The sequence below is a fragment of the Acanthochromis polyacanthus genome, chromosome 18 (genome assembly GCF_021347895.1).
Source record: "Acanthochromis polyacanthus isolate Apoly-LR-REF ecotype Palm Island chromosome 18, KAUST_Apoly_ChrSc, whole genome shotgun sequence".
Taxonomy (NCBI): domain Eukaryota; kingdom Metazoa; phylum Chordata; class Actinopteri; family Pomacentridae; genus Acanthochromis; species Acanthochromis polyacanthus.
In genome coordinates, this window is record NC_067130.1 from 6,540,762 (window position 1) to 6,546,423 (window position 5,662).

The following is a 5,662-nucleotide window of genomic DNA, read 5'->3' on the forward strand; positions in this document are numbered from 1 at the left end:
ACCGGCTGAAGCACAAACCATGAAACCATAAAGTGGGTTTCAGTCTGGCCAGGTGCTTTTAAATCCTCTTTTTATTCAGTGTTTCCAACCAGCTTCCACCTGAACTACGAGCAAAAGCTAACAAGTAAATAGACAGTACATTTTCACTATATTCATGCTATTTTTTTAATTCAATAACCACATACATTTTTGATGTGTAATATTCATTCCCTGCTTTTATAAGATAACTCAGTATTTCTTTGTACTGTACCGTCCAGCTCCTCTGCCAGCGCTGCCTTCTTGTCGAATCAGGCTCGATCTCATTGCGCTGTCATTGAATTAAGTGGCAATTTCAGGCCGTGAGGATGTTATGTCGGTGAGAAACCTCTCCTAATCCAAGCATGCAACTCTATGAATAACAATGGTGAAACTCCATTCTGTATAAGCCATTACATCTGTCTCCCTGTCTCTAATTTTCTCTTTGTTTTCCTTTTTGTTTTTCACGCCTTTCCTTCCCATTTTGCTCCCCTTACATACCCGTCCCTTCTCCCCCAGCATGTTTATCTTATGCTCAGCTTAAAAATGTAAATCCCTAAAGAGTTCACTCAGTCACATAACCTGTCCACCTCTCAGGAATGCAAAATAATGTGCGGTTTTCATTATGCTACCTGCCGGCGATTATATTCTCCCCATACAACCCTGCCAATTAAGACGTGGCATTGTTTTATCGAAGTAGGAAGATTTATGTGCCGACAGCAGCTGTCTGATTTAGATATATCAGGGCTATTAAAACACTTCTCAGGAATAGGCTGGTCTTTCAGCACAATTGCCATATTAATCTGTCCCATGCACATGAGCCGTGGCATCACAACGCACAGATGAGGCGTCCGAGAAGGGCTGCTGCTGTAATCTTGTAGATTGTGAGTTGTAATCATGTAAATAGCATGTGTGTCCTGGGATTCATTTTTTTGAATCAGGACACTCAGACGTGGCTACTTGAGGTCGTTTTTTCCTATTTTTGAGAGTGATACGAAACAAAGACGTGGAAGGTTCAAGAGAGTCACTGTCTCCTTTGCCATAGCTTAATCAGAGACATATTGGTGCTGCTCGTTTTAAGGCTCCAGATAACCATCTCTCCTCCAAAGTCAAGGATTTTCGATTCATGAATGATAAAACCATCATCATGACAGAATTCAGAAGAGCCAAACGATTCTGTGGATGCCGTCAAATCTCTACTTAAGCATCATCTGAACTTGTTTTCCTGAATAGGTTGATTCCGCAAACATTTGTTTTGCCTATTAAATACAGTAGAGGGAGTAATGTGAGGATTACAACATAAAGATGAAACGCTAGAAGTCTGGCAGGATGTTGGATGTGGCGATACTGTGAGCAAATCCCCTCACCATTTCCTCCTCCGTCTATATGCAGCGCCGCACTGGCCACTAATTTAATCAAAATCTGTCTGTCAAAATTTCAGTTTTCTTCCATAACAGTGTGGTTTTTCTCTAAACAAGCGTGGGGGGTCACTGCCTCTCCCCTCAGTCCATCTGTCATGTGTACAAGTTGGGCTGATTTGATGCCACACCAGCCTCTATTTCAACACCCTGCTCTCACTAGTTTACAATTACTCTGTACTTGCTGGATTTCCAAACTGGGGATTATTCATCTTTTCGAACAGTTGCTCAAATGCACCAGTACCAATGAGGTGTTCACAGAATTTTAAGATCGACATTTGAAGTCTGTGGGATATATCTTGCATACATTTTTATCAAAAGTTTTTTTTAAAAAAGTTGTTTATGTCCATTCTGATCATGTCTTTACAAATTCGATCATTATTTATTATGGAAGCAATCACTTATTCATAAAAAAAATGGCTGAATATCACTAAAATGTCAACTAGATAACCGTCCAAATTTAATAACAACCACCTTCTAATTAGCTAAACAATAATAAAATGAGCTTATTCAAAAACAGTTTTGATTGTGTTCTTTTTATTAAGCTGAGATAATCATGACAGATATTTCTTTTTTAGCAAAATATCAAATTTTATATGGAAAATAACAAATTGTATCTGTGAGAAATCACTTTCTACTAAGTTCCCCGTTACAAAAACACCTCTCAAGGAAGTGTGTTAATTCCAGATCACATGACCTGCTCCACATGATTTCCTCCTGAAGAAAAGACTGGACAGACTCCAAGGCTTTCTGAGTTTAATATAAATTTAATATTGAATTTAATATAAAGTAGTGTGAGTCAAGTGTGGATTTATGGCATATCAACAGATTTACTACAATATCTTTATAAATTATTTTCAATTCTACTCAGCTGTGTATATCATATTTAGAAGAATCTTTGTGTAAAAATGCCATGTGGTGTTTGGTTACAGGTTGATTTTAGGCCCAAAAACAGCAAAAATGTCAACTATGTTACAAAAAGTCCCATTATATTGACCCATCTGTCAGTCTCTATTTTGCCGTGAGGCTGTTTCTCCAAACAACCTGCGTTCTGCTGCAATCTGAACAGAGACTCACATTTGCAAATAGATTTCAGCACCCTTTTAAATCACCCGTTTTTGTCGATGTGTTTTGCATGTCCACTTGTAAAACTCTTCGATTTTGAGTGACCACTTTCTGCAGCAGAATGAAGGCGAGACCAGTGACCGCAGAAATTCAAATATCCCAAACTGTATGCATATTATCCTCAGATTTGTTGCTGTTTTTCTACCACTTGCGCAGTATTAAAGAAGAAATACAAATAAAACAGACCAAGCATTAAAAATTGATAGAGTAATAATAGGTTTGCAGACTTAAACTGCCTCCATAAGCACTGAAAGATTCAACAAATAGGACATGTCTCCCTGTGGCTTTCTCTATTTACACTAAACACCGTAAGATTTGGACAAAACCATTCGACATAATTAGATTAAAGCAGCACTTGCTGTTAAGAACTTGGCTTGCAGACCTTTATGGAAACAAATCTCCTCACATCTTACTGAATACACATACATTTCTCAGATATATTTGTGCTTTTTCCGGTTAATTAGCCAGCAGACAGGAGGTCAACAATAACTGCAGCAACTGAAATAGCTCGGGTTTTTCAATGTTGCCTCTATTGAGGTTTTCTTTGTGGATAATACTTGATACAGACAGCAAAGATGTAGAGAAATATCCACCGCTTTTTGTCGCTGTGTGAGTTTTTGTGCCAGAAATTGTATCCTTCTAACTGATTTCACTTGACTTGAGGGAAATCCCATCCAGCAAAAACTTAATTACTTTGGCCAACGCTGCATTTCTCATTTCTGATGACAAAGAAGTTTCTTATTTTTTCTCCCTCGGTGCTTTTTGTGGGGTCTATCTTTATCAGAACAAATTCCTCACCTAAAGAGAAAAAATATGACAAATTATTCATGACTTGCATTGAATACGCCACAAGAAAAGACCTATCTTCTTCATTCAGCGGCGGGTGTTAATCCAGATTGAAACCTGATGTATTAAACAACCTGCTGGGACTCAGCCTCCACACACACACACCGAGGATTCTCCCTCTGCAGACTTGAAGGACAGTCCTCACTGCTTTTTGCTCAGGAAACTAAAAAGAGAAACAGACAGAGGATGACGCAGTTTGCAGAACATACCTGTCACCGCGCAGGAAATCCTTCTCTGTCACCTCTCTGACTGAACAGCAAACACAGCAGAACAACACGTCTCATCAAGCTGCCTTTATTTACTTCACTTTGATGTGACAGAGAATCACAGGGATCAAACTTTTCAAGCTGTTGCTCGCTGATAACAGTCATTAGGTTGTGGGCTGTGCTGGGGAGTCGTGTGATCTTTTGCAGCTGAATATCATATGAATTAGGGTTAAACAAAGCGTGTCAACCTTTGACAAATTATGACGACTGAGCGTATGCATTATACATTTCTAATCATACAAAACCTGACATGATTTTGGCATTTCTGCTCAGTTGCTTTTGATTTATCCAAATCCAGTTGTTGACCCTTCATTAGTCTGACTCTTTGGATGTAGACTGTGGGTATGAGCTGACATTGGCCACGCATTTCCTCAAGTTTTCTTTCTTGACCTCAGAACAACAAGCTACATGCTAAAACAGTTTCACTCAAGGTTTAGATTATGCAACAAGGCATCCCTGACAGTTATTTTTTTGCAGTGAATCATCCAATTTAATGACAGTGCTGACCTCACTGCATTCAATTGTTCCTCTAAAACAATTCCCCCAGCACTATGCTGAGTGAACACCATTGGCTCATCCTGTTTGTAGCTCCGCCCACTACAACTGTGATTGGTTTAAAGCAATACAAACATGCCAGAGCTTTTGAACTATATCAAAGTGCAACCAGACCATTCTCCACTTACATCTAAGCACTAGAAAATGATTTAACTATGTGAGAATAGCTTTTTCATAGACTGCTAGATGGCTCTGAAAACATTTATCAATAACTGTGTAGATCATTTCAAATTACAGTGGAATGCAATACAATTCAAGACTTGGCTATGACTAGAAATACATACAATTTGGTGTAAATTTTACCCTATTGCAATGGAGAGAAGGGCAAAATCTGTCCAGAATATCTCTTTCAGAGAAGTGACAGCTAATTTATAGAACAACAGTGAACACAAAACTAATTTTCCATTGGTTTATTTAAAAGAATTCACAGAGTTCTCCTCGATTGCATCAAAAGTCAAAATCTACATTTTAAAGCTCCTTCAGACTGGATATTTAGCACATATATAGTACGTTGCATTACAAAAAAGCAGTGACCAGCTTTTACCTGAAAATAGCATTTTGCCTGCATAATTTAACAAATATATTGATTACAAATTCTATTAACATATAAATAAGTGAAAACTTGTGTTTACAACTGAGTTTGTTTTTACAAATCACAAACAATTGCTCCGATCATTCCTCTCATCTGGCAGCCATTTATTGGTTATCCTTTGCAAGATGTAGATAAATCTGGTTGCTTTACATGTTCATTGTGTGGTAGATTTATTCCATTACATGTGGTACAATCATTCTCACTGAACATTTGGACAACACAACAACATGGTGAACACACTATCCAGTGGGACCGCCTAATGAATACTGGATGATCTCAGAGGCCGGGGGTGTGTATGCTTGCATTGCTCATGTTGTGAGGACATAAATCTGTTTGCACAGTCACAATGTGGGAACCTCCTTCCGTTTCGGGAACAAAAAGCAACGTCCTTGTCGAAGAAATCATCAAATTTTAAAGATTTATGGTTAGAGCAATGATTCGGCAGCTCGTGGTTGTGGTGAGGGTTAGTTTATGCCTCCAGGAATTAATATAACTCAGTGAAAAATCTTCTGGAAACAAATAAAAAAATGTGCAATTGGCTTTAAAATGAAGAATTGCTCAGAAGATGATGAAAGAAAATAAAGTAATAAAAATATGTGTTTATTCCCATGTTAGTTTTGTTGCATCTGTTTGGAACAAGTCCCTCTTTTCTCATTTAAATATAATACATTCATAAATCTTGCACTTGTAGTAGACTTCAATTCTGGAGGATGCAAAATATTATAATTTCACAACATATAGCCCAATATTGCATAACACAGCAACATGATTTATGCTATGACTTTTTAAAATTGAAGTTTGTGAGTCGTTTGACAGATACTACAGACCTGTGAACCAAAGCAATG